Genomic DNA, 24,756 nt, shown 5'->3' on the forward strand with positions numbered 1-24,756 from the left:
CATTCGATGATGCTTCGTTGAATGATTCGCACTTCTTGATGGCCCCAGCATTGAACTGTGCAGCAATTTGCGGGATGTTTGAACGATTCTCTTCAGTCGTCGTTGGTCCTGTTCTTGCAGGATCTTTTTCCGGCAGCAAGAATGTGGAGATTTGATGTTTTACCAGATTCCTACTATTCACGGTACACTTGTGAAATGGTCGTACGGGAAAATCGCCACTTCATCGCTACCTTGGAGATGCTGTGTCCCATCGCTCGTGTGCCGCCTATAACACCACGTTCAAACTCACTTAAATCTTGATATCCTGCCATTGTAGCTGCAGTGACCGATCTAACAACTGAGCTAGACGTGTTATATAGGCGTTGCCGACCGCAGCGCCGGATTGTGCCTGTTTACATATCTCTGTATTTGAATGCACACATCTACACCAGTGTCTTTGGCACTTTAGTGTGCCGGATGATCAAAAAGTCAGTATAAATTTGAAAATTTAATAAACCACGGAATAATGTAGATAGAGAAGTAAAAATTGACACACATGCTTGTAATGACATGGGGTTTTTATTAGAACAAAAAAAGGTTGACAAATTTCCGACAGATCGCGTTGGACAGCAAAACTGCTACCGTCGCGGGTGAAAGGTACGCCGATATGTTACAGAATCGCATCATCCACAGCCTGGCTGATAAACACCTGCTGGAACGTACGATGTTTATGCAGTATGGCGCTCCACCCCATATTGCTAGACGCGTGAGAGATCACTTGCGCGCGTCGTTTGGTGATGATCGTGTGCTCAGCCGACATTTTCATCATGCTTGGCCTCCCACGTCCCCATACCTCAATCCGTGCGATTATTGGCTTTGGGGTTACCTGAAGTCGCAAGTATATCGTGATCGACCGACATCTCTAGGGATGCTGAAAGACAGCATCCGACACCAATGCCTCACCATAACTCCGGACATGCTTTACAGTGCTGTTCACAACATTATTCCTCGACTACAGCTATTGTTGAGGAATGATGGTGGACATATTGAGCATTTCCTGTAAAGAACATCATCTTTGCTTTGTCTTATGCTAATTATTGCAATTCTGATCAGATGAAGCGCCATCTGTCGTACATTTTTTGAACTTTATATTTTTTTGGTTCTAATAAAACATCATGTGATTCCAAGCATGTGTGTCAATTTGTACCTCTCTATCTACATTATTTCGTGATTTATTCAGTTTTCAAATTTATACTGACTTTTTGATCACCCGGTACATTGCCTTGCAAAACTTAAGGACGACACAGATAAAACAACGTAACACATTAACAACTTGGTGGAGATGAATTGAAGTGCAGCAACACGTTGGCAGAGATCTCCTAGGCGTGCGCAGAAGGATGGACGTGACTTGTCGTGAGGTTAGCGTGACTACAGGGGCAAACGGAGCTGGAGCCGAACACGGGAAAAGACAGTGTGTGTCAATCAGGAGGTACTGTGGTGCTGTTCTTCATTACGACGTGTTTTGAATACAACATTCGGCTGACATGAGATGGGAAGGAATCGTCGGGAAACTGGATGAAGGTCGAACTGTGATGCATGTAACTCAGGAGTTTGGTGTTGGTCGCGGGGCTGTTTCATGTGCAAGGGCAGCGTTCCGAACCACAGGCACTGCTGCTCCAAAGAGAGGAGGTGGTCGACCACTACAACTACAGCAGCAGATGGCCGCTACACTGTGCGACAGGCTACAAGGGACCCACGGCAAAGAATGGGTGCAGTTCCAGCCGTATTTAACAGGACTGCAAGGCACGCAATATTACGCTCCACAGTGGCGCGGCGACTGCATTGTGGCGGTCTATTTGCCCGACAGCCAGCACGCTGCGTTCAGTTGGCAGCCGGTTACCGGCGGCACCGTTTGTGGTGGTGCCAGCAGCACGGGGACTGAACCGACGACCAGTGGGCTCAAGTGTTCTTCTCGGATGAGAGCAGATTCAGTCTGAGTAGTGATTCTGGAGGTAGGCTCATATAGCGAGAGGCTGGAACACGTAAAGCACGCAGGAACATTGTCGAGCATGATCGTTTTGGTGATGCAGGTGTTGTGGTGTGAGGGTGTATAATATTCCCTGGGCATACTGACCGCCGGGCAACGGCCTTGCCGCAGTGGATACACCGGTTCCGGTGAGATCACCGAAGTTAAGCGCTGTCGGGCGTGGTCGGCACTTGGATGGGTGACCATCCAGGCTGCCATGCGCTGTTGCCATTTTTCGGGGTGCACTCAGCCTCTTTTTTTGTGGTTTTAGGGCGCACAACTACAGTGGTCATTAGCGCCCAGACTAAGTTATGAATGCACTGCGAGGCAGAAGGTTAAAACAGCAACTAAAAAGGACAACAGTATAAAAGGCACATTAACAGGCAAGGGATTAAAAGAAAACAGCATAATAAAATGTCCTTAGACAGGTTTATCAAGTGGATAAAACGAAGAACGCGACCAGCTGCTCCTGGGTTATTCGCTAGAATTTCATCCAGAGTATTAAAATTCGGACAGGACGTTAAAATGTGGCGGACCGTCAGCAATTGCCCACAAGGGCACAACGGCGCCGGCGCAGCCGTCAGCAGATGGCGATGGCTAAACCGGCAGTGTCCAATCCGTAACCGGGCCAAAACGACCTCCTCCCGCCGAGTAGGGCGTGAAGAGGTCGTCCGAGCCGTGGGGAGAGGTTTCGAGGCCCGAAGCTTGTTTTCACTAAGTGTAGACCAATCCGCATACCACAGGGATAAAATGCGCTGACAAAGGACCCTGCTACAATCAGATGAAGGAACAAAACAAGAAGCTGTCCGAGGCTGGAGGACCGCAGCCTTGGCCGCGGCATCTGCAGCTTCGTTGCAGGGATACCGACATGGCTAGGAACCCACATAAAGGTAACCGGAGAACCATACAATGAAGGCTTTCACGACCGGATGGTACTGTTGTTGATACTTCTTCCGGGTTATACGGCCGTGGTCCATGGAATTCTTCTATTCCTAACGTTTCGTCCAATACTACGTTGGACATCTTCAGAGGTATGGCTCATCTTCAGAGGCAGGACTCAGCAGGACCAAGCCATACCTCTGAAGATGTCCAACGTAGTATTGGACGAAACGTTAGGAATAGAAGAATTCCATGGACCACGGCCATATAACCCGGAAGAATTATCAACAACACAACCGGAGAACCCTCGTCCGCCAGCTGCTGAAAGCGATGGATCCGGTGCACGAAAGGGTGAACCGGATACGGATCACTGATGCTCTGGATGGCGCTCAGGGCATCAGAGCAGATGACATAAGCAGACTGTCGGTGGCGGCGGATGTAAAGAACAGCCTGGTAGAGGGCAAATAGCTCAGCTGTGAAGACCCAACAATGGCCATGGAGCCGGCATTTGAAACTGTGTGTCCCGACACACACAGCCTCGTGATGCCAATTGAGGAGCTACTCGACCGATTAGTAGCGGCTTCGGTCAAGAATACCATCATGACGACCGGGAGAGCGGTGTGCTGACCCCACGCCCCTCCTATCCTCACCCTCCACGGAGGATGACACGGCAGTAGGACGGTCCCAGTAAGCCACTCGTGGCCTGAAGACGGAGTGCATACTGACCTCCAAATCGAATGAACACTGTACACTCCCAACTAAACGTTATTGTAACACTGCGCTCCTTCCCAATGCGCGTCTTTTCAGGGGTGAATTCGGCCCTCCCTTCATTTTTATGGATGCCAGTGCGCGACCGCATGGAACAGAGCAGGCGAAGAAGCTCTTGGAACGAGAGGATATTCGGCGAATTGACTGTCCCCGCGATTTAAGTCGCATCGAGCACGTGTGGGGTGCGTCGGGCAGACGTGCTGCAACACATTCTCGTCCAACGACGGCCATCCAGCCATTGTCAACGGCGCTGGTGAAGGAATGGCGCGCCCTCCTCACCAGTGTTGTGGTCTGCACGGCAGCACCTTGAAGGGCAACCACCGCTCTCCGTGCTGATCTCACACCCTACTATGAAAAATGTGCCACATTTTGTAATGTCCACCGTACCACCACAAACGGCGGTCACTTCAGCGTAATTTTTGTATTTGAATAAAAGTGTTACTTACGTTTTTCTCACTGCATATTTCTTTCAGTTACCTTTTATACTATACTGTAGCCGTTCTTCCTGTGTATGGCCAAAGTTTCATCGAACTATCCTACTTGGTAGTGAACTCACTGTCGTCGTTACGTTTTGCTCAACTGTGTATGATAAAACATAAAACATCTCGAATTCGGTAAACGATAGCGTGCCAGGAACTACTCTGAACATCATTCCGAAATAAATCAACAGAGGACGAGTCTGGTTCAGTGAAGAATGTGGTATGGCTCTCCAGGATAAACAGAGAGACGACCTGCAGTAGGCATCCGGTGGAAGGTTGAAGGGTCAACAACTCTGCTTTCAGCATGATTCGTCGTAGAACAACTCGAGCTGCTTTGAGAAGAGGTTTAATAGAAGAAGCACATGGAGAACCTTCATGCATACAGAGGTAAAGAACTCGGTACAAAAATTAAATTATAGAACAACGGACTAACTCAACAGCACCAATCTATAAAACGGGAGAACAAATGGGCACTTACAAACGAACAAGTGAAAGGTTGAAGTTCTGCTGGATGGCGGAGACTCGAGTGATCGTCTCGATTTTCGAAAGCGCGCCACAAAAAATGTTCAAATGTGTGTGCAAATCTTATCCGACTTAACTGCTCAGGTCATCAGTCCCTAAGCTTACACACTACTTAACCTAAATTATCCTAAGGACAAACACACACACCAATGCCCGAGGGAGGACTCGAACCTCCGCCGGGACTATCCGAACTGTCCATGACTGCAGCGCCCCAGACCGCTCGGCTAATCCCGAAGCGCGCCACAACTGATCCGAAATTAGAAACTGCATAAAATAGCTGAAGGACTTTAAGAACGCAGGAGAAAATGTAGTATGAGCCCAACTCCTAAACGGCGGAGGGTAGCAACTTGTTTCGAAAATCCGCAGTGTAGTAGGCAAGAATTTGAAAGAACAGATATTACCAGAAGAATAGAAAGTGACTGTGGTTTGTTCCACCAATAACGGTATGTATAAGATTTTATGTGACAACTAGAAAGGTATAGCGCTGTTAAAAGTATGCTGTAAAGCATTCCGTACATCCTTGACAGCTCGTAGAAAAACTGTGCAACAGACAAAATTGAGGAGTACCAGAGGAGATTTACGTCATGACAACACATAAAAAAACACCATTCTTCTGAAACAAATTGTGTCAGTAGAACTGACGAGAGCAGCAATTACTCCGACAAGCGAAACCGGGGAAATAGATTCCGTTCCGTGTACACCCGAAGAAATTATATTTGATTCTATTTAAAACATGAATCAATGAATAAACAGTTACACTGATTCGTTACGTTCACTCGTGGGATTGTGTGCTCATTTATAGCATTGGAAGAGTCCAAATTTGACTGAGGAATCGAAACATATTGTGCGCTACAGATTTACATTTAGTTAAGCGAACAAATATTTTTCGACTGAAATCAAAGTGAGCAAGTGCGCTAGTTTTGGTCTTCAGACTCCATAAATTAACGAAGACATGTATGAAGAAGCGGTTATGAACGTATTTCCTTCGGTATCTGGGAAGACTACGCAGTTAACCAGTGGATTGCAGACAGTAGCAGTTATGAAGAGATGCAGTACACGTGGCAGCGTCACATAACCTGTAGTCTGACACCACGCAGTAGTACTAAAATAAGGTGACCGAAAGCAAAGGTGTTTCAGAATTCATAACTATGCTGACACGAATTACACTAAAATATTTCGTAGAAGGTCTACAGTGACACTTAAATTTGTGTTACAAGCCAATACTTCAAAATGAGAGTGCAATGGTAACACGGTTATAGGGTGGTCAGAAACAGTGTGAAAAGCTTGTAAGGGTGTTACAGAGTTGGTTGTGATGAGAAATAATTGTTAAGAAACAAATTCGATACAGTGCGACGTTTCGCAGTTAATTGGCATTGACGTTAGCCGATCAGACCGTTGTGCGCGCGGTTCAAATGGCTCACCAGACACAGTGTCTTCAAATGTGTTTTTAGTTTGGTTTCCAAAAACCGAACAAGACAGCGGTACAAAAATGGGATATGGGACGGTGATGAGGATCGAACCCGAGCCAAACGTTGAGCAGTCTCCCGCTCTGTCAGAACGACTGACACTAGTAGTATCTGGTGGGCTATTTGAATTTGTGCGCAACGGCCTAGTGGGCTAACATAATGCTGATTAACTAGGAAAGGTGGCAAAGTATCACATTTTTTGTTAATAATTATTCCTCAGTACAACCTACCGTGTAACGGCCTCAAAAGCTTTTCGGAATGTTCTGACCACTCTGTGTACGTAATGCAGATGGCGTTAGTTGTACCTGCTTTGTGCGGTTGCATTGAAATTTCTATTTTAAGCCTGCGGTACATTTTATGCGAGTTTGGCGTTTGTTTCTTGTCGTCTCCACTGTGTTGCAGTTGTAACGGGTAGCAGCGTACTTCGATGTAAACTCGACATTAAGAGTACCTTCATTTTGTTTTGCTGTGCACTACCCTCGCCTTCGGCTGAGTGCAGACTTCGTAAGCGACAAGACAAGTGGTATTTACGTTCAGACGATTGTCTGATGTGGAGGAATATAAAATTTCTTCATTTTAGTGCACAGTTCCGCTTTTGTAAACATCGAATATCATCAGTGTTGGAGCACACTGTTTTCGAACTACAAGTGTCATTGCGTTTTGCAACTGAAGCAAATTTTCCTGTTCCACTGTACTACACATATTTATAAGCACAGCACACCGATACATTTACTTAGTACCGTCTTGTCTGTATTAGGATTGAGTGAAGGATTGTCCGAAGGGTTGGGTGAGACATATTTTTTCCTCCAGAATGAGATTTTCACTCTGCAGCGGAGTGTGCGCTGATATGAAACTTCCCGGCAGATTAAAACTGTGTGCCCGACCGAGACTCGAACTCGGAACCTTTGCCTTTCGCGGGCAAGTGCTCTACCATCTGAGCTACCGAAGCACGACTCACGCCCGATACTCACAGCTTTACTTCTGCCAGTATCTCGTCTCCTACCTTCCAAACTTTACAGAAGCTCTCCTCTCAGGACTGCTAGTTCTGCATGGTTCGCAGGAGAGCTTCTGTAAAGTTTGGAAGGTAGGAGACGAGATACTGGCAGAAGTAAAGCTGTGAGTATCGGGCGTGAGCGGTGCTTCGGTAGCTCAGATGGTAGAGCACTTGCCCGCGAAAGGCAAAGGTCCCGAGTTCGAGTCTCGGTCGGGCACACAGTTTTAATCTGCCAGGAAGTTTCATATTTTTTCCTCCTTTAGGAGTCATAAATCTGCTGACTGGTTCAGTGCGGCCATGAATTCCTCTTCTTGTGCCAACCTACTCATCGTAGAGTGGCACTCACGCCCCGTGTCCTGTATTATATATTGAATGTATTCAAGCAATTTCTGTGAAAAAGTGGCACAGAATAAATTTCACACTAAGCAAGTTGAATAATTAATTTTGAGTAATTAGTAAAGAAATCAGGTTTTAGACATGACGAACAAATTTACTAAAATAATTTTCATATTATTTTACATTGATTCTAATGTAATGGCTGTCACACTGTGAATGAATCGAAATAAAGCGGACGTAACGTGACGTATAGTGCCAATCGTAGGCTGTGACAATGAGACAGGAACCATAAATGCGTAAACCGTTCACAAATTCTAATGTTGCCTAGCGGCCATTGCAAAGAAGCGTGTAGAGAGCAAAGACGAATAAACATTTAAGAGGAAAGAGGGGAAAGGAAAGATCTCGTAGAGTGTTGTGAAGTTGAAGTGGATGTGGGATGTGTCTTTCGCTGGATACAAAGGTCGAAGAGGGAGCAAGGAAATTCTTGATGGGGAAGCGATGTCAGACAACATAAAGGGCAAATATACAGGGTGCATTATAATTAACGACGTAAACGCATTCAGTTGGAACTAAACGATACTAGAAAAAAAAGTAAATACCCGATTTCAACATGGGCTCTAAAATGCAAACCTTAGTAGCTATAAGCAGTTCGTGATCTTCGATACTATGAAACAAATCTCTTCTGCTGCAAGCATTCTGATTTCCGCATTCTGAGAGGTGGTATTATGAATTAAAAAAAGAAAAAAATTTCAGCAAAAATGGACTGTAAAGTAAATGTCTTAAGAGCTATGAGCACTAGTTCATCTTTGCTACTGCGAAACACACCTCTTCTACTGAATAATTGCTCATAGTTCTTAAGACACGCATTGTAGGGAGCATGTTTAGTAGACGATTTTTTCTTGTCTTTGTCCTTACTACCGACTCCCAAAATAGAGGAAGCAAACAACTTCTAGTAGAAGACATTGGTTTCACAATATCTATGACGCAGATGTGCTCATATCTCTGAAGGTAAACGGTTTAGAGCCCAGTGCTTTTAACTGTATGCTTTTGCCCCATTGATTATGATGTACCACGAATTTGAATACATGCGAACACCGCAAAAAAAGAGAGAAATGAGAAAGAACTGTAATTCAGCAGTAATTGAAAAGTGATTCATTGTAATAGTGACGAAATGTAAAGGAATAAGCAGAAAAACTCGCAGCTAATTTTTGGAAGAGGGTTAATATAAAAGCCGTTGAAAGCTGTAATTGGCTTGGTAAATGAAAACGTTTTACTGTGGACAACGATGTTATTTTTGTTTTCAATTTCGTCCCTTTTTTTTTTTGTACAAGTTTCAAGAAGGCTGCATACTGTTAAGTTCAGCATGTTAGGGACATTGGGAATGAAAGCGTTTTAGTGTGGACAACGATGTTATTTTTCTTTTCAATTTCGTCCCTTTTTTTTTATACAAGTTTCAAGAAGGCTGCATACTGTTAAGTTCTGCATGTTAGGGACATTGTGAATGCGCCACAGCTGGGGCGGCTCTTGGTGACTGCTGAAGTGCAGTTTTAGCTGTAGGAGCAGCTGGTGACATCCCGATGTGGCGCCTGTGAGACTGCTACACTATACGGTGGGGACGCGCGCCAGAAGGTTGGCATATCTGTCAGGGGCAAGCCCCCCCTCCGACCCACCACGTGGTTGCCGGATCTGGCGCAGGAGAAAAGAACACCAGCCGCAGCCACGCTCCCCACGTGTCACTGGCACACTTTCAGTTTGCTCGTAGCGCGGTACGCCTCGCCAGAGTAGAGAATAAGAACAGCGGACAAGGAATCAGTCATCCCAGCAGACATCACGTTAATAGCATCTAACACCACCTCTGCCCTTGATACTGGCATTAATTCAGCAAGTTCCTTCGTGTTTGCGCTATCCACCTCAAGCCACTCATCGACGGTCACATCTCACAGAGCTACCGGACTGTGACAATGTTGAGAGCTAAGTTTTACCTCCTGTTCGAAATAGTCATACATTTTGTATGGGATTAAGACCGCTTGATTTATCGAGACGACGTAAAGATCCAGTTACACACCTTTTTTCAGACTGGTGCTGAGTGATGGAAGAAGGCCGAAACGTGGGAAAAAATCATTTTATTAACAATTTCTGTAAAAGAATTCATGTTAATAACGTCCCAGCCGCCACCAGGCTTCGAGTCCCGGAGAATGCAGTACCCTGGAGACTGACGTGAATACTGTGCAGTAGCGGAATAATGGCCTAAATTGTGTTAGTCTGACATTTCATTACCTTCTTTCTAGACTGACGTATGTGTAATGGCAGCAGACTATGGATACAGCAGGTATCATTAACATTTCTTATAGTCTGTTATACTTCGCCGATGACATTGTAATTCTGTCAGAGACAGCAAAGGACTTAGAAGAGCAGTTGAACGGAATGGACAGTGTCTTGAAAGGAGGATATAAGATGAACATCAACAAAAGCAAAACGAGGATAATGGAGTGTAGTCGAATTAAGTCGGGTGATGCTGAGGGAATTACATTAGGAAATGAAATACTTAAAGTAGAAAAGGAGTTTTGCTATTTGGGGAGCAAAATAACTGATGATGGTCGAAGTAGAGAGGATATAAAATGTAGACTGGCAATGGCAAGGAAAGCGTTTCTCAAGAAGAGAAATTTGTTAACATCGAGTATAGATTTAAGTGTCAGGAAGTCGCTTCTGAAAGTATTTGTATGGAGTGTAGCCATGTATGGAAATGAAACATGGACGATAACTAGTTTAGACAAGAAGAGAATAGAAGCTTTCGAAATGTGGTGCTACAGAAGAATGCTGAAGATTAGATAGGTAGATCACATTACTAATGAGGAGGTATTGAATAGGACTGGGGAGAAGTTTGTGGCACAAACTTGACTAGAAGAAGGCATCGGTTGGTAGGACATGTTCTGAGGCATCAAGGGATCACCAATTTAGCATTGGAAGGCAGCGTGGAGGGTAAAAATCGTAGAGGGAGACCAAGAGATGAATACACTAAGCAGATTCAGAAGGATGTAGGTTGCAGTAGGTACTGGGAGATGAAGAAGCTTGCACAGGATAGAGTAGCATGGAGAGCTGCATCAAGCCAGTCTCAGGACTGAAGACCACAACAACAACATAGTCTGTTAGCAGGTTTAATATTACAGTGCGTCTAAGGTTGTTAAGAACCTGTATTCTGTTTAGTTCCCAGTAGTTATCCGTTGCATTTACAAAATCAAGTTTACTAGGAGCAGTCAAATGAAAGCGAGACAGACGGAGCACTATGGCACAGAGAAGACGCCTACCAGACTCACTGCGGTGGAGGGTCGTATGAAGGAGGACAGTCGCAAACTGATCTCACTCGATGGCTAAATGTCAATTATTCTGTTCCTCGGATATGGCGACAGTTTATAGAGACGGAAACTGTATCCCGAAGACCAGGACAGAGGCGACCAAGCATGATATTCGAAAAGGCGGGCCGTTATTTGCCTGTAACTGCTCGACGGTAGCGCGTTAGTACTGCATAACAACTGGCGTCTGACCTCGCAAAATCCAAGGGAGGTGTTGTATCGAGGCAAATGTGAACAGCAGGCCTCGGTAGAATGGCCTTTATGGTCAAAGACTCGCTGTGTGTGTGTGTGTGTGTGTGTGTGTGTGTGTGTGTGTGTGTGTACCTCTGACACGTTTTCACAGAAGAGAATGTCTAGAGTGGTGCCGTCAACATGCCAGACGGACATTCGAACAGTGGACCAATATTCTTTTCACAGATGAGTCCAGATTCGGTCCGTCGAGTGATTCTCGACGGATTCGAACCTGGAGGGGACGGGGAACACGATTTCGGGACCCAAACCTTGGGGAAAGAGACAGATATCGTGGAGGATCCCTAATGCTGTGGGCAGGGATTACATCGACCACTCGAACACCTCTTCATGAAATTGTAAGGGTGAATTGGCAAGGTTTAACTGCTGTCAGGCATCGTGACGAGATCTTGGGACCGAATGTGCGGCTGTTGGGAGGTGCTGTGAATTCAGACTTACTACTGATGGACGATACCGTTCGGCCTCATAGAGCACAGGCGGCTGATGTTTCTTGGAAACGGAAGATACTGCACGCATGGCGTGGCCTAATCGCTCTCACCCTCTGAATCCCACGGAGCATATCCGGGATGCATCCCTTCAGCATCCACAAACTAGTCTCCAAGGCTTGCCGGCAGCTCTGAAGGAAGAATGGGCGTTATTGCCTCAACATGAGACTGATGACATCGTTCACACCATGCCCTCTCTTTGTCTGGCCTGTACTGCTGCCAAAGGTGTTCACACCCCATATTGTGCAAATTAACCAGCTGTCAGAATGAGTGTGCAAGTCCGTTAAGTTGGAAGAAACGAAGAAAATTTTCGTCTACTGTTATGTATGTTGCAGTTGCTCACGTTCTGTATTCTTTACAATGTTTCCACTGTACTATCACAGGCTTATACTGTATTGTGGCAAAATATACGCAACCATGCCTAATTTCCGTCTGTTTCTTTAGTTTTGGATACCAACGTCGACACTATTTCACAGGAAGAAAATGGATTATGATTCACACAGGAAGAAAATGGATTATGATTCACCTGGGAATAATACAGGACCTGTATTTATCCATTCCGAGAAGACTTGAATCTGTACTGAAGCTGTTTTTCGACAACGTATTAGGCGTGGCAATGTGTTGTGTTTTTGTGCAACCAGTGTAGGTTACGGTGGACGGTGATTTGTTTCGTTATAGTCCTTATGCTTTTCCACGACAACATGGCACCTACAACGCATATTGTAAATAAATCACTGTGGTACACTTCATTATACAGGGTGTATCAGAAAGAATCATCCAATTTTGCGTGTCTGTATTTCTGAAACTAATAAACATTTACAATGAATTTTGTTTCTTTATGAACGGGAGACTTAAAAAGCTTTTCTTGATACCTTTTCATTTCAATATGCCCCTTTGAAATGCACGGCAAATGACAATGCGGTATGCAAATTGTTTCCACGCTGCAGCCGGCTGGTGTGTCCGAGAGGTTATAGGCGCATCAGTCTAGAACCGCGCGACCGCTACGGTCGCAGCTTCGAGTCCTGCCTCGGGCGTCGATGTGTGTGATGTCCTTAGGTTAGTTAAGTGTAAGTAGTTATAAGTTCTAGGGAACTGATAACCTCAGAAGTTAAGTCCCATAGTGCTCAGAGCCATTCCACGCTGCAGCGAGCATATCTTGAATACAGCTTCCGCAGCTGTTATGCGATGTCATTGATTGTTGTCGGTAACGGAGGCACATTAACAGAATGTTTTATAAACGCCCCACATGAAATAATCACATACACCCAGGAGCGGTGACCTTGGAGACCAGTAATCTAAGGCTGAACCATTAAGTCCAGTGCGACCGACCCATCGATCATTAATCCTTTGACTAAAACATTACCACACTTTCAGATGCCAGTGTGGCGGTGCCCCATCTTGTTAGTAAATAATGTAGGGAAAGAAAGTTCTGAAGCATATGGAGATATGTGCTTTCTGTAACAGAGTTGTCGGTAAAGAAAAATGGACCATACATCTTATCTCAAATAACATACACTACTGGACATTAAAATTGTTACACCACAAACATGACGTGCTACAGACGCGAAATTTAACCGACCGGAAAAAGATGCTGTGATATGCAAATGATTAGCTTTTCAGAGCATTCACACAAGGTTGACGCCGGTGGCGACACCTACAACGTGCTGACATGAGGAAAGTTTCCAACCAATTTCTCATACACAAACAGCAGTTGACCGGCGTTGCCTGGTGAAACGTTGTTTTCATGCCTTGTGTAAGGAGGAGAAATGCGTACCATCACGTTTCCGACTTTGATAAAGGTCGGATCGTAGCCTATCGTGATTGCGGTTTATCGTATCGCGACATTGCTGCTCGCGTTGGTCGAGATCCAATGACTGTTAGCACAATATGGAATCGGTGGGTCCAGGAGGGTAATACGGAACGCCGTGCTGGATCCCAACGGCCTCGTATCACTAGCAGTCGAGATGACAGGCATCTTATCCGCATGGCTGTAACGGATCGTGCAGCCATGTCTCGATCCCTGAGGCGACAGATGGGAATGTTTGCAAGATAACAACCATCTGCACGAACAGTTCGACGACGTTTGCAGTAGCATGGACCATCAGCTCGGAGATCATGGCTGCGGTTACCCTTGACGCTGCATCAGAGACAGGAGCGCCTGCGATGGTGTACTCAACGACGAATCTGGGTGCACGAATGGCAAAACTTCAGGTTCTGCTTACAGCATTATGATGGTCGCATCCGTGTTTGGTGATATCGCGGTGAACGCACATTGGAAGCGTGTATTCGTCAACGCCATGCTGGCGTATCACTCGGCGTGATGGTTTGGGGTGCCATTGGTTACACTTCTCTGTCTCCTCTTGTTCGCACTGGAGGCACTTTGAACGGTGGACGCTACATTTCAGATGGCTCTACCCTTCATTCGATCCCTGCGAAACCCTACATTTCAGCAGGATAATGCACGACCGCAAGTTGCAGGTCCTGTACGGGCCTTTCTGGATACAGAAAATGTTCGATTGCTACCCTGGCCAGCACATTCTCTAGATCTCTCACCAATTGAAAACGTCTGGTCAATAGTGGCCGAGCAACTGGCTCGTCACAATACGCCGGTCAGTACTCGTGATGAACTGTGGTATCGTGTTGAAGCTGCATGGGCAGCTGTACCTGTACATGCCATCAATGCCCAGGTGTTTCAACGCCGTTATTACGGCCAGAGGTGGCCGCTCTGGGTACTGATTTCTCAAGATCTGTGGAACCAAATTGCGTGAAAATGTAATGACATGTCAGTTCTAGTATAATATATTTGTCCATTGAATACCCGTTTATCATCTGCATTTCTTCTTGGTGTAGCAATTGTAATAGTTGCAGTCGTAGTGCTAGGTGAATTGTTGGCAGTGCTTTGGAAGTCACGGATGATTTCTCCCGTTGATTTCATGGGACGTTTCACGACCACCCACTGCAATGCTCGATAGTTCATGTCTGCTGGTGAATGTGCTCTGCCTGGCGTTAGTTTAGCTGAGGTCGTTCCTTCGCGTTTCAGCTTCTCAGTCACATCGCCAACAATCGATCTGTGCAGATTTAGAAGGACGGGAATGTTCCCGGCAGCTTTGTTACTCAGTGACTAACCCACGTTCGAAGTCAATGAGCTCTGCAGTCCGATCCCTCCCTTCTAATGTCACTGCTTCTCTACTGACAGCGCAATACTCCCCGCCTCCTTTTATACTCGCCGGCCCGCCTCACGAGACATCTGGTGATGAGTTCCACACTATGTGGGGTGTGTGCGGACCTCTACGGTCAGAGAGTGTATAAGGTTCTTACGAAGTATTCCACGTCTTCCTCATGTTCTGATAAGCGAATGATCGCATTCTTACAGCGAAGTAATATCCGAGTAGAGAAATTACGCCGTAACATTATAATTCAGCTGAAGTATCACTGTGCGAGTTTCGAGGCTAAGGAACGGGCTGTATCCGATGCATCGCTGCTGTGTCAACCAGTAAGAAGTGTAAAGTCAGACATATTGGCTCCTAGCGCTCTGCATAGCTAAGAGCAGCTATTAACAGCAATTACGTATCCATAAGTACCCAATAAAAATTTACTACTGCGTCGCCCTGCATTTTCTTAACTTGCATAGAGAATCACGTTATTATGCCTCAACTAATATAAAATTGGAATGAGGTGGAACGGAGCCTGGAATGCAACCAAAGGTGAAGCTGCAACAGAAATGCAATAAACTGTATGGTAACTGATCACTTTTGCTGCTGCAATCAGCATGTGGCAGATATAGGACATTACTGCTGCTAAATACAGCCTTAATGGATTCCTTCACCGAAGAGGACGAAGTAAATATTCCAGAATCGAATTATGAACAGCTGCCAACATGAGTCACTTAGAAGTAGATATCCTCGGTGTAATGAAGTAATTTAAATCACTTGATAAAAGCGAGGCTTCCGTTCTTGATTGTATGCCAATTAGGTCGCTTTCAGAGTATGCTGATGCAATAGATCCACACTTAACAATCATATAAAACCGTCGCTCGACGAAATATCAGTACCCAAAGACTGGCAAGTTGCACAGGTCACACCAATATTCGAGAATGGTAGTACGAGTAATCCACTAAATTTCAGGCCCATATCATTATCGTCGATATTCAGCAGGATTTTGGAACATTTATTGTGTTCGAACATTATGAACTAGCTCGAAGAGGACGGTCTACTGACGCATAAACAAGACGGATTTAGAAAAGATCGCTCTTCTAAAACAGAACTAGCTCTTTACTCATGCGTAGGGATGCGTGCTGTTGACAAGGGATCTGCAACTAAGTCCCTCTTTCTGGATTTCCAAAAGGCTGTTAACACCGTACCTAACAAGCGGTCTGCAATCAAACTGCATCCTTATGGAATATCGTCTCAGCTATGCGACTGGATTCGTCGTTCCCTGTGGAGAAGTCACAGTTCGCTGACGAAAAGGCATCGAATAAAACAGAAGTGATTTCTGGCGTCGCAGGTTCGAATCCCGCCTCGGGCATGGATGTGTGTGATGTCCTTAGGTTAGTTAGGTTTAAGTAGTTCTAAGTTCTAGGGGACTAATGACCTCAGCAGTTAAGTCCCATAGTGCTCAGAGCCATTTGAACCATTTTTTTTTTTATTTCTGGCGGTCTTCAAGGAAACGTTATAGGCTCCTTGCAGTTCCTCATCTACTTAAACGATTTATAAGACAATTTGAGCAGCCATCTAAGGTTGTTTGCAGATGATGCTGTCGTTTATCATCTAGTAAAGTCGTCAGAAGATCAGAACAAAATGCGGAACAACTTAGAAAAAATATCTGTATGGTGCGATAAAACGCAGTCGACCATCATGAAAAGTGTGAGGTCATCCACGTGATTATTACGAAGAATCCGTTAAACTTCGGTTACACGATGTTCTTGTTCTTGTTGTGGTCTTCAGTCCAAAGACTAGTTTGATGCAGCTCTCGATGCTACTCCATCCCTTGCAAGCCATTTCATCTCCGAATATCTACTGCAACCTACATCCTTCTCAGTCTGCTTAGTGTATTCATCCATTGTCTCCCTCTACGATTTTTACCCTCCACGCTTCCCTCCAGTTCTAAATTGGTGAGCTCTTGATGCCTCAGAACGTGTCGTACCAACCGATTCCTTTTTCTAGTCAAGTTGTGCCACAAATTCCTCTTCTCCCCAATTCTAATCAGTATGTCATCATTAGTTACGCTATCTACCCATCTAATCTACGGCATTCTTCTGTAGCACCACATTTCGAAAGGTGATATTCTCTTCTTGTCTAAACTAGTTATCGTCAATGTTTCACTTCCATACGTTGCTACTCTCCATGGTTACAAGATAAATCAATCAAATCTAAAGACGGTAAGTTCAACTAAATACGTAGGAATTACAATTACGAACAACTTAAATTCAAAAGAACACATAGAAAATGTTGTGGAAACAGCGAACCAAAGACTGCGTTTTTGCGTTTTGCGTTCGCCCTCTTTTGAAGTACTGCTGCACAGTGTGGGATACTTACCATATAGGATTAACGGAGTACATCGAGAAAGTTCAAAGAAGAGCAGGACGTTTTGTGTTATCGAGAAATAGGGAAAGAGTGTCACTGACGTGTAACGGCATTTGGGATGGACGTCTTTAAGACAAAGACATTTTTCGTTGCGGCGAATCTTCTCGCGAGATTTCAATCATCAACTTTTTCCACCGAATGCGAAAATATTTGGTTAACACCGACCTACAGAGGCGGTAACAATCATCGTAATAAAATAAGGAAAATCGGAGCTCGCACGGAAATATATGGGTGTTTGTCTTTTCGGCGATCTGTTTGAGATTGGAATAATAGAGAATTATTGTGAAGGTGGTCCGATGAACCAGCCCTTAAGTGTGATCTGCAGAGTATCCACGTTGACTTAGATGCAGGTAGCGGAGGAAACGTCTTGGCAAGGAGAGTTTAAATTTTAACTGCTTCTCGTACGGTGACGCTAACCGTACACAGAACAGAACCTAAGCGGTACTACTGCAATGGTACGAGTGTGAGGTTGGCGTCTGTGCCGCGTGTGCTGTGCTCGTACTAGTCGGTGTCCAGGGGAAAGGCAGTTGTTGCGCACCGAGCAGCCACGTGGGTGTCAGAGGTACTGCAGAGACGCAGGTGCAGAGGTACTGTTGGACACTGCCGGTGAGGCTGGTAGTCGGTGCCGTGACGTGAGGAAGGCTCGCAAAGGAATGTCGGAGGAGGCCGGCGGCCTCGCCGTGTCTCAGAACTGGTGCCGTGACGCAGCGGACCCACCGTTGCAGGAGCTCAGTACCGTGGGGGGCGCCTCCACAGGCCAGGGAGAGGATTCCGGTTTGCGAGGCTCGCACGGGCCACGGGTGGCGCCCCGGTGCTGTGAAGAATAGGCGATGTATCCACGACCAGAACTTAACAGTCACGGGGAGCAGCGGTAGCGAGACGGACACCGCACCACGGAAAATTGTGCCTGTGTCCAGGTGTAGATACCAACTGGTCCGCGGTGCCAGATGGAGCGAGAGCGTGTGGCGCAGAGAAGGACGTAGGAGGTACCCGTGGCGCTATCTGGCAAAAGAAGGCTACGCGCCAACGGCGAGACTCTCTCTCCGGGCATCTGCAGAATTACCGTATAAAACAGCACTGCACTGGACAAACACTTAGCACTGTTTTTTTTTCTTCTTCTTAATTTTCCGTTTTATCTGTTTACTCCCTTTTTATGGATCCATTCTTTTCCCCCGTTTACCAGTGTCTCGTTTTCTTTTTGATTCGTATTTTCGTTTATTTTACACTACTGGCCATTAAAATTGCTACACCAAGAAGAATTGCAGATGACAAACGGGTATTCATTGGACAAATATGCTAGAACTGAAACATTTTCATGCAATTTGGGATCATAGATCCTGAGAAATCAGTACCCAGAACAACCACCTCTGGCCGTAATAACGGCCTTGATACGACTGGGCATGGAGTCAAACAGAGCATGTACAGGTGCAGCTTCAGCACGATACCACAGTTCATCAAGAGTAGTGACTGGCGTATTGTGACGAGCCAGTTGCTCGGCCACCATTGACCAGACGTTTCCAATTGGTGAGAGATCTGGAGAATGTGCTGGCCAGGGCAGCAGTGGAAGATTTTCTGTATCCAGAAAGGCCCGTACAGGACCGGCAACATGCGGTCATGCATTATCCTGCTGAAATGTAGGGTTTCGCGGGGAGGGTAGAGCCATGGGTCGCAACACATCTGAAATGTAACGTCCACTCTTCAAAGTGCCGTCAATTCAAACAAGAGGTGACCGAGACGTGTAATCAATGGCACCCCATACCATCACGCCGGGTGATACGCCAGTTAGGCGATGGCGAATACTCGCTTCCAATGTGCGTTCACCGCGATGTCGCCAAACACGGATGAGACCATCATGATGCTGTAAACAGAACCTGGATTCATCCGAAAAAATGAGGTTTTGCCATTCGTGCACCCAGATTCGTCGTTGAGTACACCATCGCAGGCGCTTCTGTCTGTGATGCAGCGTCAAGGGTAACCGCAGCCGTGGTCTCCGAGCTGATAGTCCATGTTGCTGCGAACGTCGTCGAACTGTTCGTACAGATGGTTATTGTCTTCCAAACGTCCCCATCTGTTGACTCAGGGATCGAGACGTGGCTCCACGATCCGTTACAGCCATGCGGATAAGATGCCTGTCAGCTCGACTGCTAGTGATACGAGGCCGTTGGGGTCGAGCACGGCGTTCCGTATTACCCTCCTGAACTCACCAAATCCATATTCTGCTAACAGTCATTGGATCTCGACCAACGCGAGCAGCAATGTCGCGATACGATAAACCGCAATCGCGATAGGCTACAATCTGACCTTTATAAAAGTCGGAAACGTGATGGTACGCGTTTCCTCCTCCTTACACGAGGCATCACAACGACGTTTCACCAGGAAGTTCCACGCCGGTCAACTGCTGTTTGTGTATGAGAAATCGGTTGGAAACTTTCGTCATGTCAGCACGTTGTAGATGTCGCCACCGGCGCCAACCTTGTGTGAATGCTCTGAAAAGCTAATCATTTACATATCACAGCATCTTCTTCCTGTCGGTTAAATTTCGCGTCTGCTGCACGTCATCTTCGTGGTGTAGCAATTTTAATGGCCAATAGTATAACTCTGACTACTAGATCCACGTGATTTCTCTGCTGTTCACATAAAGTGTCTAACAGAGGGTTCAATGAACCACCTTCAAGTTGTCTCTCTGCCGTTCCACTCTCGAACGGCGCGCGGGAAAAACGAGCACTTAAATTTTTATGTGCGAGCCCTGACCTCTCTTATTTTATCATGATGATCATTTCTCCCTAATTAGGTGGCTGCCAACACAATGATTTCGCAATCGGCGGAGAAAACTGGTGATTGAAATTACATGAGAAGATCCCGTCGCAACGAAAAACGCCTTTATTCTAATGACTGCCACTCCAATTCACATATCACGTCTGTTGCACTATCTCCCCTATTTCGCGACAATACAAAACGAGCCGCCCTTCTCTGAACTTTTTCTATGTCATCCTTCAGTCCCACCTGATGCGAATCCAACAACGCTCAGCAATACTCCAGAATAGGACGGACAAGCGTGGTGTAAGCAGTCCTTTTAATAGACCTGTTGCACCTTCTAAGTGTTCTGCCAATGAATCGCAGTCTTTGGTTTGTTCTACCCACAACATTATCTATGTGCTCGTTCCAATTTAGGTTATTTGTAATTGTAATCCCTAAGTACTTAGTTTAATTTAGAGCCTTCAGATTTGTGTGACATATCGCGTAATTGAAATTCAGCGGATTTCTTTTAGTACTCATGTGAATAACTTCACACTTTTCTTTATTCAGGGTCAGTTGCCACTTTTCACACCATACAGATATCTTATCTAGATTATTTTGCAATTCGTTTTGGTCATCTGATAACTTTACAAGACGGTAAATGACAGCACTATCTGCAAAAAAATCTAAGACGGTTACTCAGATTGTCTCCTACGTCATTAATATAGATCAGGACCAATAGAGGTCCTATAAAACTTCCTTGGGAAACAGCTTGTGTTTAACTCGATGACTTTCCGTCTGTTACTACTCACTGTGACCTTTCTGACAGGAACTCACGAATCCAGTCGCACAACTGAGGTGATATTCCATAGGCACCATTTTGGTTAGAAGACACTTGTGAGGAACGGTGTCGAAAGCCTTCTCAAAATCTAAGAGTATGGAATCAATTTCACATCCCCTGTCGGTAGCACTCATTTCTTCATGAGTACAAGGAAGTAGTTGTGTTTAACAAGAACGATGTTTTCTGAATCCGTTCTATGTGTCGATAAATCATTTTCTTCGAGGTAATACATAATGTTCGAACACAGTATATGTTCCAAAACCCTACTGCAAGTCGAGTTAGTCATATGGGCCTGTAAATCAGTGGATTACTCCTATTTGCCTTTTTGGGTATTGGTTTGACTTGAGCAGTTTTCCGGTCTTTAGGTATAGATGTTTCTGTGAGCGAGCGGTCGTATATAATTGTTAAATATGTAGCTATTGTATCAGCATACTCTGAAAGCAACCTGACTGGTATACAATCTGGACCGGATGCAGTCCATTCTTTGTACTGTTCCGTTAGTTTCTGCAGTCAACATTTTTGGTTCTGTCTGTTATTTTACACCTCTTGACAACTCATCTCCGTGCTTTGATTCACTTCCGTACAACAGTATTGGTAAAGCAACAGCATCATAAAATTATACAAATACCGTTCTGCCTTGAACAAGCACAAATACTTCTTGTGTAACACCCAAACATGTTTCCGTGAAGTTGCGCCATCGTCAGTGGCTTTATTGGTATTCTGCCAAATTTCATGTGAAAATGTTTTCCGTAATAAATTGCATGATTTTCATATAATAGTGTTTAAATTTTAAAAATTATCAACCCAAGAAAGATATTCGTTAATATCACGTACTGATCCGTATGTGGCTATAACATATGATGTTTTGCTCCAGATTGCAGTCTGCATCTGATCAGGATTTTCCAATTCTATGTTGCAAAATATCACGCTGTTTGACTGAAAAATAAATCAAGACGGTGAAACTTTGAGGAAACGTATTTGGCTATTAAAGAAGATAAAAAGTAATCTTCAACCAGAAGATGAAGAGTATTATAAAACTTTAATCCTGTATGTTTCGGAATTTTGCTTTTCAGATATCTTCTGATTTAAATTTCCTGGCAGATTATAACTACATGCCTGAGCGGGACTCGATCGCGGGACCTTTGCCTTCAGCGGGCAAATGTTCTACTCACTCAGCTACCCGAGCACTACCGACAACTCCTCCACACAGTTGTACTTCTGCCAGTGCCCCGTCTCCTGTAACACTACGGATATACATAGATTACCTTGGAACTTCAAAAGAAAGTTGGCGGAACGGAAATCGGCAGAACTGGTTTCTCATAGACACGCGGTTGTTTCTTAATTCAGTCTGCTGCGTAACATTTCACTGTTTCAGTTGATGAAAGCAACTGAATGCGATACAGTGCTTAGATGTTCAATTTGCCTTTAAATTGTTGTGCTTTCAGCTGCTGAACTTATATTTATCGTTGAGAATGTGTTTTGAGAAGGCGATAAATACACAGATTTAGTGCAAGAGGTATAGGCTAAAAGAATTGTCTGAACAGCTGTACCTCATCGTAATGTCGTTCGTAAACATAGAATTTTATAGACACACGCTCATTCTTATATGCCAAAGACCACCTGAACTCAATTGTTGGACATTTATGACTTTGCAGCAGAGCACAGCAAACCACATTGCATTCGGAAGCGTCTGGTCAGCAGCACATGTTCGACGATATAAAGTCAGTTTGCAGTAAAAATATTTCTGTTACTGATAAATCAGATATACACTCCTGGAAATGGAAAAAAGAACACATTGACACCGGTGTGTCAGACCCACCATACTTGCTCCGGACACTGCGAGAGGGCTGTACAAGCAATGATCACACGCACGGCACAGCGGACACACCAGGAACCGCGGTGTTGGCCGTCGAATGGCGCTAGCTGCGCAGCATTTGTGCACCGCCGCCGTCAGTGTCAGCCAGTTTGCCGTGGCATACGGAGCTCCATCGCAGTCTTTAACACTGGTAGCATGCCGCGACAGCGTGGACGTGAACCGTATGTGCAGTTGACGGACTTTGAGCGAGGGCGTATAGTGGGCATGCGGGAGGCCGGGTGGACGTACCGCCGAATTGCTCAACACGTGGGGCGTGAGGTCTCCACAGTACATCGATGTTGTCGCCAGTGGTCGGCGGAAGGTGCACGTGCCCGTCGACCTGGGACCGGACCGCAGCGACGCACGGATGCACGCCAAGACCGTAGGATCCTACGCACCGCCACTTCCCAGCAAATTAGGGACACTGTTGCTCCTGGGGTATCGGCGAGGACCATTCGCAACCGTCTCCATGAAGCTGGGCTACGGTCCCGCACACCGTTAGGCCGTCTTCCGCTCACGCCCCAACATCGTGCAGTCCGCCTCCAGTGGTGTCGCGACAGGCGTGAATGGAGGGACGAACGGAGACGTGTCGTCTTCAGCGATGAGAGTCGCTTCTGCCTTGGTGCCAATGATGGTCGTATGCGTGTTTGGCGCCGTGCAGGTGAGCGCCACAATCAGAACTGCATACGACCGAGGCACACAGGGCCAACACCCGGCATCATGGTGTGGGGAGCGATCTCCTACACTGGCCGTACACCAGTGGTGATCGTCGAGGGGACGCTGAATAGTGCACGGTACATCCAAACCGTCATCGAACCCATCGTTCTACCATTCCTAGACCGGCAAGGGAACTTGCTGTTCCAACAGGACAATGCACGTCCGCATGTATCCCGTGCCACCCAACGTGCTCTAGAAGGTGTAAGTCAACTACCCTGGCCAGCAAGATCTCCGGATCTGTCCCCCATTGAGCATGTTTGGGACTGGATGAAGCGTCGTCTCACGCGGTCTGTACGTCCAGCACGAACGCTGGTCCAACTGAGGCGCCAGGTGGAAATGGCACGGCAAGTCGTTCCACAGGACTACATCCATCATCTCTACGATCGTCTCCATGGGAGAATAGCAGCCTGCATTGCTGCGAAAGGTGGATATACACTGTACTAGTGCCGACATTGTGCATGCTCTGTTGCCTGTGTCTATGTGCCTGTGGTTCTGTCAGTGTGATCATGTGATGTATCTGACCCCAGGAATGTGTCAATAAAGTTTCCCCTTCCTGGGACAATGAATTCACGGTGTTCTTATTTCAATTTCCAGGAGTGTATGTACAGTATTTAACAATCATTTTCTGAGCATTGCTGGTGAATTAAACAAAAATTTAGTTTCTACAGGAAATCATAAACTTTCTTGGCAAATGTCTTTCCGAGAGCCGGCCGGCGTGGCCGTGCGGTTCTAGGCGCTACAATCTGGAACCGCACGACCGCTACGTCGCAGGTTCGAATCCTGCCTGGGGCATGGATGTGTGTGATGTCCTTAGGTTAGTTAGGTTTAAGTAGTTCTAAGTTCTAGGGGACTGATGACCTCAGAAGTTAAGTCCCACAGTGCTCCGAGCCATTTGAACCATTTGAACCTCCCAACGCGAGACCAGGTTGTTGACAGCGTCACTGAAGAATGCCTGACATTGTTGGTGGGGCCACAACCTCACCGCTGTTCGTACCACTTCACCACTATCGAGGAGCAGTCCTCGAAGTTGTTCTTTAAATTTTGGGAACAGATGAAAATCGGGTGGGGCCAAGTCTGGAGTGTATGATGACAGTGAATCCGTGTCGTCGGGTTGTTGCAGATGTCTCGGCGCTCGTCTGTGGCCCGCCACTCGCTCCACGTGCAGACACCAACTCGAAACTGGACTACAGCACGCTGTTGGTCACGCACCGACGTAGTTGACATTACCCGCCTCCACGTTCCACGCTGCAGTTCGGAGCTCTCTAGCGGCAGAGGGTTGCAACTTGCGCCAGCGGGGCGGCAAAGTCGACCGAGTAAAGGCACGTAACACCTTCACCGAAACCGAGAACTGAATAAAAAATTCGGAGACATTACAATCAAAGCATCTGAAGAAATTCACTAAATTATTTTCCAGTTAGCCATTTAACATTTTGTCTCTATATCTTTTGTCATGTGTACCTCCAGTTCTTCCAAACGATCTATATATTTAGTC

At 45.9% G+C, this 24,756-nt stretch overlaps 1 protein-coding gene and 1 pseudogene across 1 annotated transcript in view; one reads left to right on the forward strand and one right to left on the reverse strand.

Moving 5' to 3' along the window:
• The window catches only part of LOC126234303 (solute carrier family 35 member G1-like), a 272,461-nt gene that overhangs the window by 219,560 nt on the left and 28,145 nt on the right, over positions 1-24,756 (reverse strand). The window lies entirely within an intron of this gene.
• Positions 2,119-2,236, forward strand: LOC126212950 (5S ribosomal RNA; annotated as a pseudogene).

Source organism: Schistocerca nitens, chromosome 1 (assembly GCF_023898315.1).
Source record: "Schistocerca nitens isolate TAMUIC-IGC-003100 chromosome 1, iqSchNite1.1, whole genome shotgun sequence".
Taxonomy (NCBI): Eukaryota; Metazoa; Arthropoda; class Insecta; order Orthoptera; family Acrididae; genus Schistocerca; species Schistocerca nitens.